Source organism: Manis pentadactyla, chromosome 11 (genome assembly GCF_030020395.1).
Source record: "Manis pentadactyla isolate mManPen7 chromosome 11, mManPen7.hap1, whole genome shotgun sequence".
In the NCBI taxonomy this organism is placed as follows: Eukaryota; Metazoa; Chordata; class Mammalia; order Pholidota; family Manidae; genus Manis; species Manis pentadactyla.
The window spans coordinates 112,482,158-112,498,465 of NC_080029.1; the positions used below are offsets into that span (position 1 = coordinate 112,482,158).

The 16,308-nt window shown below is 37.3% G+C and overlaps 1 protein-coding gene and 1 pseudogene across 2 annotated transcripts in view; one reads left to right on the forward strand and one right to left on the reverse strand.

Annotated features, from left to right (window-relative positions):
- The window catches only part of CSNK1G1 (casein kinase 1 gamma 1), a 202,879-nt gene that overhangs the window by 159,045 nt on the left and 27,526 nt on the right, over window positions 1-16,308 (reverse strand). The gene's annotated exons all lie outside the window — the stretch shown is intronic.
- Window positions 1,303-1,398, forward strand: LOC130679692 (small nucleolar RNA U13; annotated as a pseudogene).

Consider the following 16,308-nt stretch of genomic DNA (forward strand, 5'->3'; position numbering starts at 1 on the left):
CCCTCTCTAGGACGAGGCTTAGCATACTTTCTGGTATGTCCCATCATCCATCCCCAATGGTTCATCAAAGTATTCATCTGACTACCCATCAGAGGAAAAACAGAGTGTCTTCATCAAGGTTATCAGAGTCCCATGACGGTCACGTGCCCTGAGTTTGAGCCGTCTTTACAGAGACGCTCCCTGAGCACTGATTAGAGGGCACTTCACCTCATCTGACTCAAGCTACAGAACCAAATTTGTAAAACACAAAGTTTCTCATGATTCCAATTCTATGAGCCTTATTTACACAATTTTAAAATGTGATCTTAATTCCTCCGTCTTTTTATCTCCCAAGGAAGTTAAAAGGAAAATGAAATAACTAAGGAAATATTTTGTAAAAGAAATGTCACAGAAATTAAGGATATATCTTCATCTTTACATTTTTATACCTTTTAAAACTTATCTCAGAATATATTTGTGTGGTTTCCATAGCTTGTTCATTCCTCTAAGGGTTGCTGGCTGAGCTGAAAGTGAGCAAAGAGTTATGAGGGCCGATAATGTGGATTCCCAGAGGTCCCGGCTTCAGGCCTGGCCCTGCCACTCACTAGCTGTATAACCTGGGGCAACAGACTTTATGTTTCTATGCCTTCCTTTCTTCCTATAAGGTGATACAAAATTATATATAAATATGTAAGTGTGTATATATACATATATATATATGTGTGTGTGTGTGTGTATGTATATATAAATAATGCATATATATAAATATATATGTATATACATTGTCTTTGAAAATTTCATCTGTTTATGCTTATGAAAAAAATTTGTATGGTATCTAAACATAACATATAACTAATGGCTCACTGAATATTACTTCACAGTGATGAAATTGCTAATTTATCAATGTCCTTTCTTCTCCCAGGACAATTCTCTCCAAAAGAAGGGAATATGGCTCTGTAAAAGGCAAGTAAATATCTTTGAGCAAACTTCCTGAAAACTGGGAGATCTATTAGCCATCCTGCAGACGACAAGGGGAACCTTGTATACACATTCACACATTCTCACACACACACACACACACACAGTCAACAAACTAGTGTCATCAGTGACTACATTTCTCAGTTCTAATGCTATGACTTCTTGCCGAAAGGCAATTACTCATCTCATTTTCCAGTATTAGCAGCCAACAGCCTAGTAGTAATCAGAAACGGGAATCTTATCACCTAATAGAGATGTGGCAAATCTCATACTTACTCCCTCTTCCCTTAACAATCTGAATTCATTTGATGTGTCTGGATCCCCAGTAGAATCAGCAGATTAGAAATGGGGTTCATAAGCATAGTGATTGGGTTTTCACCCTATTGTATGAGACATGCCTCCCTCAAACCTTGTTACAATGTCAACTCTTTACCCCCGACATGAAAAATACATACATACATAGGGAGAGAACTTCTAAATGCAATATCCTGCTGCCTAATAACAGATAAAAGAGGAAATGATTGTGAAAAAGAGATAAAGCACCTAACAGTATCCAGCACATCATAATTGCTCAAAAATATTTGTTAACCTGAGTAAGAACTCAAGATTCAAACAACTGAGTGCATATTAGTTCTGAAGGAATCACTGTGACAGCAAAAATCTGTACTCATGAAGTCCTTGCATTTTCAAGAAAAGGTCAAATTATGTTCAATATAATCTGTTTAAGAAGGCATAGAGAAACATATATTCAAAGTGGTATAAAATGTGATTTAGAAAGAGCTCCATCAAAATGATTAACATAAAATTATTGGTGTTTAAAGGTTATTTCCAATTGTCTAGAATATTGGCTTAAGGGGGAGGTAAATGAAGTACTACATATTTTGGTGTCCCTAAATATAGTGTTCTGGAACAACTAGTAGAATTCTTCCTAGAACTCCTAGGACTGCCTTCACCTATACTTTTAACACCAGTGCCCAGCATGGAATCGCCCATGTGGACTCCCCAGGGCTGTCTGCCTTGAGTTGGTAATCTGGAGGAGAATGTACAAGTTTAGATCATCAGACTACAAATACCTTTCCTCTTGTTTTGCTCGACCATTCTGTGAGGCACGGGTAGGCTGGTTGTTAACTCAAGAGATTAAAAAGTTGGTTATTCCTAAGATTTTCCCTGGGAATGTCATCCAGAACCTCCTTATGAATATTGTATCCAGCTTCAAGGAGATTTGTAGGAACGAGGAAGGAGGTTTGTAAAGGGCTTGTGATTCTAATTCTAAGATGCTTCACCAGAATGGATCCTGGATCCGGGCTCTAAGATCAACTCTCGAGAAAGACTTCAGAGAACTGGTGGGGAAGGGGTTCTCTTTGACTAGTGAGTGCAGGTGGTAATGAATTTGTCCTGAAGCTGGAGGCAGCCCAGAACAGCTGGATAAGGTTAATGTACATAGGAAAGAGTGGCGGTTTGCTCGTGCAAATCATAGCAACACAACGAGGGCAAAAAAATTCATCATTTAAAGAAGAAATCAAGACCACTATAGGGACATTTAGAGAAATATATTAAGAAATATTAAAAGTATCATGAATGAAAGAAGAGAAATACCATGATCATGGATAGGAAGCCTTAGTACCAGAAATGTATCAGTTGTCTCCAGTGGAGAAATAGTCAATTCAATTCCAATCAAACTCCCCAAAAGATTTTTCATGCAATTGAATGAAATGATTCTAAAATATACTATATTTGGAGGAGTAAAGGGTCAGAAATAACCTGGAAATTTTAAAGAAAAGCAAGAGGTGGGGAATATGCCATTTCAGATATCAGAACGTACTATGAAGCTACAATAATTATGACAGTGTGCTACTGGGACTAGACCAGGAAAACTGAACAATGAAATGGAACAAAAAAAGAGCTTAGAAACAGTGCACATTTAGACCTTTGATATGTAACAATGATTATATGTCATAGGGGAAAGGAAGAATTGTTCAAAAATAGGGTAGGGAAAAACGTTATCCAGATAAGACAAAAAATGGTATCAGATCACTAACATGCAGCATATATAAAAAGCAAGCCCAATGTGTTAAAGACTTAAATGTCCACAAAAAGAAAGAAAGGAATCTTTAAAATTCAGCATGAGTTACCTATTCCCACTTAACAAATTACCCGAAAACTTACTAGTTTCAAATAATAAACATTTATCATCCCATAGTTTCTGTGAGTCAGGAACCTTTGAGTCACTTCGCTGGGTACTTCTAGCTCAACGTCTCTTGTGAGGCCACAGATAAGATGCTGGCCAAAGTTACAGCCATTAGAAGGCTTGCCTGGGGTAGAGGATCTATCTCCACACTGGCTTTTTTGCTGGATTTTGGCAACAGGCCTCAGTTCCTCACCGCACGCACATCCCCACAGGGCTGGCTGGGAATCCTCCCAGGATGACAGCCGGCGTTCCCCCGAGAGGAAGGAAGAAGCTGCAGTGTCTCCAGTACCTAGCCTAGGAAGTCACGCACCGGCACGTCACTTCCACGGTACTGTATTCTTCAGAAAGGAGCCAGTAAGCCCAGTCCACACCCCAATGAAGGGAAATCTCATGATGAGAGGAGTATCAAGGAATCTGTGAACATGTTTTTAAAATGCTACAAACTCCCGATGAAGATAGAAGTACCTTTCAGACCTTGGTATAGGGCATGGATTTTTAACACGACATAAAATGGATTGATTCTAATTAAAGGAAAGGTTGATAAACTAGGCTTGATTAAAAATTATTAACGAAAGGTTGATAAACTAGACTTGATTAAAAATTATTAACTTTTGCTCTTCAACACTTAGAGCAAGTGAAAGTTAGAAAGTAGAGGGAAGTTACTCAAAGTACACATGGAAAAGGATTCATATCAAGAACATATAAAGAATTTTTACCATTTAGTAAGAAGAGCTCAAACAACCTAGTAGATAAATGGGCAAAAGGAACACAGAAGACCAATAAACCTATGCACAGATAGTCAGCATCACTGTTCATCAGGGAAATACAAATCAGGACGGTAATGAGAAATTACTTTACACCCATTTGATTAGTGAAACTTTAAAAATCTGATGGTAAGCGTTGGAGAGGGTGTAGACCCATAGAAATGTATACTCTGCTAGTGGGGTAAAAATTGGTGTGACTACTTCACAAGATAATTTCAGATAATGATAAATACTAAAAGAAAATAAAACACAGTGATGGAAGACAGTAACTAGCAAGCCAGCACTAGGGAAGGACCACATTTACAAGGGGTTGCTGGGCACGGAGACAAGATTTAGTGGGAGACATTTGAACATCAAGAAGGAACCAGGTGTGCATTTAGGTATGACTTACTGTTTTGTTCCTGGTTTTCTAACATCTGGCTTAACAGTTTCTGGGCTTTCTCTTTTCAGGATTTTTCTATTTCTCTTTTTCATCACCCTGTTTTTCATCACACTGCTGGGCTACTTGTTTTTCCACATAAGCTTTATAAATCCAGATCTCCTAATCGACATACTACCCAAGATACTGAACAGGAGCACCTTGTGGAGGCTAAGAAGCTTCCTCTCCGCGCATCTCACACTTCGGACTGAGGACTTGTTGCCCCACTAATCCCCAAAAAACATCCTTGGAAAAAGAAGGCAAGTGGCACCTGACTGTGTACACTAGGAGATGGTGGAACTTGTAGAGGGAAGATGTTTTCTTCAGTTTTTCCCTTGAGGTTTTGCCTACGGATTACCTTTCCCCCCATGTTGCCTTTCCAAGATCAACCTTGCCCAGTAAACAGCTCTGTCAATAGATTTCAGTGGCTAAAGGATAAGCTAAATAGTATGAAATAGTAAACAGAGTAGACCATTTTCAGAATAATGTCACCGATGCTAAACAAAGTTAGAGTCCATCGATACTTCTAGTTAATCTTAAAAATGTAAGAGACTGGATCTCTGCAATGCAGATGGCTCACTACTGATAATTAGAACGTACAAATTACAGCAAAATTTAAAAAAAGATATTGCCTTATGGAACTAAAAACCTGAGGTTTCAGGCATGGCTGAATCCAGAAGTTTCACCAATGTCCTCAGGGCTTCATCTCTCTCCCTCATTTCTCTGAATGGGCATTGCTCCTTTAAGTGGCAATATTCTGCCAATAACCTAAATCCTATACTACCAGATTAGCAACTTCAGCACAATCAGTCTTTTCCAATAGCTACAGCAGGAAAGACCAAAGAGTCTGTATTGGCTGAGGTCAATTGCCTACCCCTGTCCCATAATCAGCTGATCATGTGTCAGCAAAGTCATCCTTTAATGAAAGGCTTAAAGGCATCTTGGACCACAGATAAATATTTCAAACAGAACGAACCAAATGGAAAAAAAAAATTAAGCAACTTTCTTAATCTGGTAAATTGCCAAGAATGAGTAAATTCTTTCTTCACCCCAGGCCTCAGAGAAAACAAAATCCTTTTCTCATGGCAATTACTAGATTAATGTGCAAATACGCATTGTCTGACCATACAAGTCACTGAGATTTTACCTGGCACCCTAAATGGAAACACCCTCCACCATCTCAAAGAGCGGCACTGCACGCGTGGCTTATTCCCACACTGAGTGGCAGAGGCATTCCAGGGTCCTGTAGAATTTGGCAGTTTCTGCCCAGTAGGTGCGGCCTTAATAGGTGCTTCATTAAACCAGACTTCGTTCTTGGCACAAGGGGAGGATAAGGTATGGCCAGCTCCCATTTACCATTGTCCCGCCACATGATAGAGCAAGAAATCCACTCCTCTGCACTCATGAATTTGAGACTTAGAATTATGAAAGAAAAAGAATTTTCAAACATTTTGATTTCAGAGTCACTTAAGAAAAGTTAAAAAAATTTTTCCCTTATGCATCTTTCATTATTCATCACTATGTGTTTTCTCTGCTCTAGCTATGTGAAATAATGCTGAGAAAACAGTTCAAAAGTTGTTAGGAAGGACACAAATCCCTAATAACATCTTGAGGTCCATAATTGCCCTTGTTGTTGGTTAAAGTAAAGGTAAATGTTGACTATATCATTCGCGGTCACACCCAGAATACAAAATTGAGAATGAGAATTCAGAGAGTGGAGAGAACCAGCAAAAACAGTTGTTCCCAGAATGTAAAGTGAGTCAGCAAAAAAACCCAGTTTCCACTATGTGACATCATTCCCGTAGATGGAGATTCTGGCAACTTCAGATGGTTTTATTAAAAAGATGATGACGATGGAGCGGGGGAACAGGGAAGGGGAGAAGGAAGGAAGGAAAAAAAGAAAGAAAGGAAGTGAGGCTGATCCCTTAGCAGTGTAAACTTCCAACGGTGAACTGCTGTTCTCTTCTACATGACTACTTCACTGCAGCCATTGACTGTGCTTCCTTTAATTTTATAATACTGAGAAGCAGAAGTTTTCTAAAGACAAGCTTCAATGGTTCAAATCACTGTTGTAAAAATTCCTTCTGCTAAGGAGCAAAACTAATGGAAGCTCTTCTGTGTTTGCAGCGAAAATAGGGAAGGAGCATTCACAGGCAGTGTGGGATTAGAGCCTAGGAACAGATGTAGGGGAGGTAGGCTGCCGTGGCTGGGCTGTCTTGATTCTCCTGCTGAACATTTACAGTTGAGACGGGCTGCAAGGTGCCAGGAGTTGGCCTCCCAGTATCTTGACCATTGCAAACAAGGAGCAGCTTGCTTTGTCTCTGGAGCAGTGCACTCTTCCCTCATGATTTGACTATGGCTGAATGGCTCCCTCAGAAACAGCAGAGGGCACTGTTCCATGGTAAATGCAGGCTCTCCTCAGAAGCTGTTTCTTTACCATGCTATATATTGTACCCCTGCAACGTGCCGACCAGATGGGGGCAGGTCTGTGGTAACAGCAAAACTGTCCCATTTTTCACAGGGTCATCGGCCAGATCTGGGTTTGAACATCAAGAGCACAGACGATAAAGTCTCCTACCCCAGGTGCTGAGTCACTACCTACAATGATCATCTGCCTAATATCTTCAGAATATGTGTTCTAAGTGGAAGGATTTCCTCACACGGTCTCTGCCCTTATACGTATGCCCACCATGGAGCAGAATTGCAGTTTGATAAATTCCAAAAAGAGATATCACTTCACAGTGCTATTTATATTAAGTTTTATAAATAAATACATTTAAGATCCATGGAGACAGAAAAAGGATATATGTTGCTATTTGCTGTACAGAAATGGACAACGACCTAGAAAAATACAGCCTTCCAAGACTGACCAGGGAAGAAACACAAAATCTAAACAAAACAATTATCAGCAAAGAAATTGAAGCAGTAATCGAAAAACTACCCAAGAACAAAACCCGCAGGCCAGATGGATTTACCTCGGAATTTTATCAGACAAACAGAGAAGATATAATTCCCATTCTCCTAAAAGATTTCCAAAAAATAGAATAAGAGGGAATACTCCCAAACTCATTCTATGAACCCAACATCACCCTAATACCAAAACCAGGCAAAGACCCCACCAAAAAAGAAAATTACGGACCAATATCCCTGATGGATGTAGATGCAAAAATACTCAACAAAATATTAGCAAACCGAATTCAAAAACACATCAAAAGGATCATACACCATGACCAACGGGGATTCATACCAGGGATGCAAGAATGGTACAACATCTGAAAATCCATCAACATCATTCACCACATAAACAAAAAGAAGGACAAAAACCACATGATCATCTCCATAGATGCTGAAAAAGCATTCGACAAAATTCAACATCCATTCATGATAAAAATTCTCAACAAAATGGGTATAGAGGGCAGGTACCTCAACGTAATAAAGGCCATATATGATAAACCCACAGCTAATATCATACTGAACAGCAAGAGGCTGAAAGCTTTTCCTCTGAGATCGGGTACAAGACAGGGATGCCCACTCTCCCTAGTGTTATTCAACATGGTCTGGAGGTCCTAGCCACGGCAATCAGACAAAACAAAGAAATACAAGGAATTCAGATTGGTAAAGAAGAAGTCAAATTGTCACTATTTGCAGATGACATGATAATGTACATAATAAACCCTAAAGACTCCACTCCAAAAATACTAGAACTGATATCGGAATACTGCAAAGTTGCAGGATACAAAATTAACACACAGTGATCTGTGGCTTTCCTATACACTAACAATTAACTAATAGAAAGAGAAATCAGGAAAAACAATTCCATTCAAAACGGCATCAAAAAGAATAAAATACCTAGGAATAAACCTAACCAAGGAAGTGAAAGACCTATACCCTGAAAACTACAAGACACTCTTAAGAGAAATTAAAGAGGTGACTAACAAATGGAAACTCATCCCATGTTCCTGGCTAGGAAGAATTAATATAATCAAAATGGCTATCCTGCTCAAAGCAATATACAGATTCAATGCAATCCCTATCAAATTACCAACAGTATTCTTCAATGAACTGGAACAAATAGTTCAAAAACTCATATGGAACCGCCGAAGACCCCGAATAGCCAAAGCAATCCTGAGAAGGAAGAATAAAGTGGTGGGGATCTCGCTCCCCAACTTCAAGCTCTACTACAAAGCCACAGTAATCAAGACAATTTGGTACTGGCACAAGAAGTGAAACGCAAACCAGTGGAACAGACTAGAGACTACAGACATTAACCCAAACATATATGGCCAATTAATATACGATAAAGGAGCCATGGACATACAATGGGGAAATGACAGTCTCTTCAACAGATGGTGCTGGCAAAACTGGCAGCTACATGTAAGAGAATGAAATTGGATCACTGTCTAACCACATACACAAAAGTAAATTTGAAATGGATCAAAGACCTGAATGTAAGTCATGAAACCATAAAACTCTTAGAAAAAAACATAGGCAAAAATCTCATGGACATAAACGTAAGTGACTTCTTCATGAACATATCTCCCCGGGCAAGGGAAACAAAGGCAAAAATGAACAAGTGGGACTATATCAAGCTAAAAAGCTTCTGTACAGCAAAGGACACCATCAATAGAACAAAAAGGTATCCTACAGTATCAGAGAATATATTCATAAATGACAGATCTTATAAAGGATTGACATCCAAAATATATAAAGAGCTCACACACCTCAACAAACAAAAAGCAAAGAATCCAATTAAAACATGGGCCGAGGAGCTGAACAGACAGTTCTCTAAAGAAGAATTCCAGATGGCCAATAGGCACATGAAAAGATGCTCCACATCACTAATCATCAGAGAAATGCAAATTAAAACCACAATGAGATATCACCTCACACCAGTAAAGATCGCCATCATCGAAAAGAGAAACAACAAAAAATGTTGTCGAGGTTGTGGAGAAAGGGGAACCCTCCTACACTGCTGGTGGGAATGTAAATTAGTTCAACCATTGTGGAAAGCAGTATGGAGGTTCCTCAGAATGCTGAAAATAGAAATACCATTTGACCCAGGAATTCCACTTCTAGGAATTTACCCTAAGAATGCAGCACTCCAGTTTGAAAAAGACAGATGCACCCCTATGTTTATCACTGCACTATTTACAATAGGAAAAATATGGAAGCAACCTAAGTGTCCATCAGTAGATGAATGGATAAAGAAGATGTGGTACATATACACAATGGAATATTACTCAGCCATAAGAAAAAAAACAGATCCTATCATTTGCAACAACATGGACGGAGCTAGAGGGTATTATGCTCAGTGAAATAAGCCAGGCGGATATACTCATATGTGGAGTATAAGAACAAAGGAAAACTGAAGAACAAAACAGCAGCAGAATCACAGAACCCAAGAATGGAATAACAGCTACCATAGGGAAAGGGACTGGGGAAGATGGGTGGGAAGGGAGGGATAAGGGCTGGGAAAAAGAAAAACGGCACTACGATTAGCACGTATAGTGCATGGGAGGCACGGGGAGGGCTGTGCAACACAGAGAAGACAAGTAGTGATTTTACAGCATCTTACTAGGCAGATGGACAGTGACTGTGAAGGGGTATGTGGGGGGAACTTGGTGAAGGGGAGAGCCTAGTAAACATAATGTTCTTCATGTAATTGTAGATTAATGATACCAAAATAAAAAAATAAAATAAAAAGAAGCAAACAAACAAAAAAATAAGCTGAGTTCATTTAACCACACACACTAAGATGTCTCAGCAGACCCAGAAACAGTTTTCCATGACACTTATCAAGCCCCTTTATAACAAACATGGTGTTAATGACCATCAATTCCATTTATTGAGAACTTACTATGTGCCAGATACATCAGTAAGGGTGTTTCACTTGCATTATTATATTAAATGCTCAGAGTCTTCCAAGGTACATACTATTATGCCAGTTTACAAACAAGGAAGCCAATTCAGAGACCAAATAAACCGAAGTCATGAGTTGAAAGAACCAGGATCGGTGCCTGAGTCTGGCTCCAAAGCTTCATCTGTAAAAACCTCTATTCCTTTTTGAGAGCAGACGTTGACCGGATAGCTGGCCAGGGAGAGGTTGGTACACAGTCCGTAGTGGTGGGATGTTCACCCACCTGTAAAGGGGGGAATCCCAGCCATAGCTGCATTTATAGAATTACACACCAGAGAAACTCTCAGACAAATCGTTGAGTTGTAGGATTGACAGGGAATTTAGAGACTGTTCGTTCATTCAGGCCCAGTAAGATACTTATTTAGCCCCCAAATCATGTAACTTGCTAGTGACAGAATCAGGATAAGAACCTGGTCTCTTGAGTATTTTTTCAGTAGCCCTTCTAGTAAACTAGCACTACCCAACTCTTAATGCTGGGACACTAACATAATGGAGATTTTGTTGCGATTGTTAATTAAGCCCAAACCAACTGTACCCTCCTATCTACTAAGATAAAGTCATAATTCTTACATCTGGGGAAATAAACTACATTTCTCTCCCTGCTCCTTTAGAAACTAACTGGGGACGGGGGAAAAAGAAAAAGTGACACTTGGAATATATGAACCTTTTTTTAGCAAAGCACATTAATAAATATTTAGTTATTCAAAGTGTGAACTGTGGGGGAGGATAAGTGCTAGAGCGCAAATCCTCTTTATAATAATAAAATACAAGGAATTTTTGTCACATCTGGGAAGAAAAGAACAGGAGAGAAAGCTGAATAACAAGATGAAACACTGAGAACCAAGTTGGTAGACATGGACAAGAGAATTTCTGGACACCAGGAAGCCAATATTCAATTTTAAATTATTTTCTAAGTAGCACTGCTATGTATGCTCCCACGCACTTACTTCAGTCAACAGGAAAATCTACCACACACAGTTGTAGATATTTGACCCTACAAGTTGCCTTTTGTTGACTCTTACAATTGAATTTTGGGAGAAAAGCAGCAGTCATGCCTCAAGTTTGAATGAATGTTGGATTAGAAATAAACAACCCTAACTTATTTAATGGAGAGGTAATTAGGAGAAAAGATTTGCCCATATAGGAAAAGAACAAAAGGCAATATTAGCTAGAATTCAAGAGTGTGGAGGCTCCTGGTGACACCTAGATTATAGAAGAATCTTCTCCATTTCTTCTTCCCTCTTAATTCTCTCTAAAGAGACCAATGGCAAGGAGCTTTCCCCTAAGTTTTCTTCTATAAGCTTTATGATTTCAGGTCTTACATCTAAGTCTTCTGAGGTGATCCATTTTGAGATTATTTTTGTGTATGGTGTAAGATAAGGGTCCGATTTCATTCTCTGGCATGTGGATCCCAGTTTTCCCAACATTAGTTATTGGCGATACTATTTTATTCACTATGCATTCTTAGGGCCTTTGTCAAAAATTAGTTGACCATATATGTATGGGTTTAATTCTGAGTCCTCTATTCTGTTTCACTGATTTGTGTGTGTTTTTATGCCAATAACTTATGGTTTTGATTATTACAGCTTTATAACTGCTTGAAATCAGGATGTGTGATGCCTCCAGCTTTTTTCTTCTTGCTCAAGATTGCTTGAGGTATTTGGTGTCTTATGTGGCTCCATATGAATTTCAGGATTGTTTGTTTCTTTTTCTGTAAAAAATGTCATTGGAATTTTGAATAGAGATTGCACAGAATCTGTAGATTATTTTGGGTATTAATTCTCTAACCCATAAACATGAGTTTACTTCCATTTAACTGTGTCTTCTTCAAGTTCTTTCATCAGTGTTTTAGTCTTCAGTGTATAGGTCTCTCTCCTCCGTGGTTAAATTCATTCCTAAATAGTTTATTCTTTTGGATGCTATTATAAATGGGACTGTTTTTAAAATTTCTTTCTCAGTTCACTGTGCATAAAAATGCAACTGGTTTTTATATATTGATTTTGTATGATGCAACTTTACTGAATTTAGTTTAACAGTTTTTTGGTGACATTTTTAGGGTTTTGTCACCTACAAATAAAGACAATATTACTTCTACCGTTCTGATTTATGATTTAGATTCCTTTATTTCTTTTTCTTGCCTGACTGCTCTGGCTAGGACTTCCAGTACTATGTTGAATAAATGTGGTGAAAGTGGGCACATTTATCTTGTTACCGATCTTTAAAGAAAATCTTTCAGCTCGTCACCCTTGAATATAATGTTAGCTGTGGGCTTGTCATATTGGCCTTTATTATGTTGAGGTACATTTCTTTCATACCTAATTTGTTAAAAATTGTCATGAAAGGATGCTGAATTCCATTAAATACTTTTTCTGCATCAATTGAGTTGATCATGTGATTTATCCTTCATTTTGTTAATGTGGTAGGTATATCATATTTATTGATTGGCATATGTTGACCCATCTTTCTATCCCTGGAATAAATTCCATTTGATCATAGTGTATGATCCCTTTAATGTGCTGTTGAATTTGGTTTGCTAGTATTTTATCAAGGATTTTTGCATCTGTGTTCAGCAGGGATCTTGGCCTATAATTTCTTTTCTTGTAGTGTCCTTTTCTGACTTTGGTATCAAGGCAACATTGATACCAAACTTAAAATGAGAAGTGTCCTCTTCTCCTCAATTTTATAAGAGTTTAAGTTGATATTAATTCTTCTATAAATTTAAATGGTTGGTAGCATTTGCCAGTGAAGCCATCAGATCCTAGGCTTTTCTTCATTGTGAGAGTTCTAATAACTGACACAATCTCCTTACTTTTTATTGATCTATTCAGATTTTCCATTTCTTCATGATTTAGCCTTGGTAGATTGTATGTGTTTAGGAATTTATCCATTTCCTCTAAGTTATCCAATTTGTTGGTATATAATTATTCATAGTAGTCCCTTTGATCATTTATGTTTCTATGGTATCACATAGTTTTACTGTTCTGTCTTTCATTTCTGATTTTATTCTAGTCTTCTCTCTTCTTAGTCTAGCTAAAGATCTGTTAGTTTTGCTTATCTTATTTTCAAAAACCAACTCTTAGTTTTGTTGGTCTTTTCTTTTGTCTTTCTAATCTCTTTTTCATTTATTTCTGCTACTTGTTATTTCCTTCATTCTACAAACTGAGTTTTGTTTATTCTTTTCATAGTTCCTTGAGACACTAAAAGCGCAGACAGCAAAAGCAAAAATAAACAATTGGGACTACACCAAACTAAAAAATGTGCATATAAAGGGAAACAATCAACCAAATGAAATGGTAACCTACAGAATGGAATTACTTTTGCAAAACATACATATGATAAAGAGTTAATATCCAGAAATTTTTCTAAATTTAAAAATGGGCAAAGGACCTGAATAAACATTTCTTCAAAAAAGACATAAATGGCCAACAGATATATGAGAAGATGTTCAACAACACAAATTATCAGGGAACTGTAAATCAAAAACTTCATACCTGTTAGGATGGCTATTAGCAAAAAATCAAAACTACTGGTGGGGATGTGGAGGAAATAGAACACTTGTGCACTGTTGATGGGAATATAAATTGACACAGCCATTATGGAAAACAATATGGAGATTCTTCAAAAAAACTAGAACTATCATATGACCCAGCAAACTGACTTCTGGTTACATATCCAAAGGAAATAAAATCATTATTGGAAATAAATTCGCTGAACTCCCATGTTCATTGCATGGTATTCACAATAGCTAAGATATGGAAACAAAACCTAAATGTCAGCCAATAGCTGAATGGATCAAGCAAACATGATATATACATAGAATATTATTCAGCTTTTTTAAAGAAAGAAAATCCTGCCATTTGAAACAACATGGATGAACCTGGAGGGCACTGTGATAAGTGAAATAAACCAAACACAAGCAAATATTGCGTATCTCCTGTGCCCATGGATCTAAAGAAAGAAAAAGAAGAAAGTTGAACTCATAGTAACAGAATAGGATGGTGGCTGCCAGGAGCTGCAGTTCAGGGAAAGAAGAGAGATTTTTTTTTAATTCAGAAAATGTCCTCTCACATCCCCCACATACACAGCAAGTGAATCATATGGATGGTTATAGAATTCCACCAGACGTTAACTGTGAGGTTGTAGGGAACAGTAGTGTTAATTTTTCTTCTAAAATTAGAATGATTTTCCCTGGTTTTTATTATTGGGTTCCATGCTCCTGTAAAAATATTTTAATGCAAATATTTTCTTTCATCCAAAGCCCATGATATTCATAAATATCTACTGGAGTTCTAGTAATATATCATAATTTTTTTAAGTTCTATGGATAACTATAAGAAATGTTGTGCTCTACCATGACATTGAAATACTTTTTTAGAAACTTGAAAATTCCTTTCATTCTATTTTTTAAGAAAAAATTAAGTATGTTGACTTTTTCACCTCTAGAGACATCACAGAGAACCACACAATTTCAAGGCAGAAGACTGATCTGTATTACCTTGGGTCCCTTTAAATTCAGAACCTGTGTTCATTCAGACGTGTGCACACTAAAGGACTGCCTTGCTCATCCCCATCTATCCATCTACTCATTGAAACATGGCTTCAACTCAGCTACCCTGTTACTCTCTCTAAAATCTAAGTTTTTGAGATTGCATTTATCTAAAATAAATCCTGAAAATCAATTTCTTATGAATTTACTTTAGGCTCCAATGTGAATCCAAATTTTACTACATTCTCTGTAGAAACAATATGTATTGTCTGGAGCCTCTTCTACTCAAGACATTGATTATTCAGGAAGAAAGCAATACTCCTTTATCATCCTTCAGCTGCCAAAATGTGTAGGATTTTGGAACTAGAAAAAAATCCAGGACAATTGAATCCCAGAGAAGTTATGTGACTTACTTTAGTTTACATAGATAACTAGTACTGGAAGGTAGAACTCACAGAATCATAGAAATTCAGCTATAAAAAGCAAAACATTTTTTATTATAGTAAAATACACATAACATAAAATTTACTATCAGCCATTTTTAAATGTACAATTCAGTGGTATTAAGTACATTCTTGCGCAGCCACCTACACCATCAGAACATTTTCTTCACCAAGATTTTCAGAATTCTTTTGATCTTGAAAAACTGAAACACTATGCCCAATAAACAATAATTCTCTATTCTCTCTCCTCTCTAGCCCCTGGCAATTCTAGGTGCCTTATATAACTGGAATCATACCACTTTTATCATTTTGTGACTGGTTTATTTCACTTAGCATAATGCTCTCAAAGTTCATCCATGTAGTAGCATTTGTCAAAATGTCCATCCTTAAGGCTAGATAATATTCCTTATTATGGATATACCACATTTGCATATCTATTCATCCATCAATAGATACTTGAGTTGTTTCCACATTTTAGCTACTGTAAACAATGCTACAGTGAACATGGGTGTACAAATACTCTTCAAGACCCTGCTTTCAATTATTTTGGATATATGACCAAAAGTGGAATTGCTAGATTATATGGTAATTCTATTTTTAATTTTAAGCATCTGTCATATTGTTTTCCACAGCAGTTACACCATTTTGCATTCCCACCAAGAGTGTATAAGATTTCTAATTTCTCCACATCCTTGTCAGCACTTGGATCTTCTGTTAGTATTTTTTATATAGTAGCCATCTTAATGGATGTGAGGTGGCATCTTTTTGTGGTTTTGATTTGCATTTCCCTAAAAACAAGTGATGTTGAGCAAATCTTTTCATGTGCTTATTGGTCATTTGTTTATCTTCTTTTAAAAGAGTCTTTTCAAGTCTTTCATCCATTTTTGAATTAGGTTATTTGCTTTTCTGTTGTTGAGTTTTAGGATTCTCCATATATTCTAGGTATTAATCCTTTTTCAGACATATGATTTGCACTTTTTTTTCCATTCTGTGGGTTGTCTTTTATTCTATTAACAGTGTCTTTGATGATAAAATTTTTTAATTTCCTGAGGTCCAATTTCTCTCCTTTTTCTTTTGCTGCCTGTGCCTTTGGTATAATATCCAAGGAATTATTGCCAAATCCAATGCATTGAAG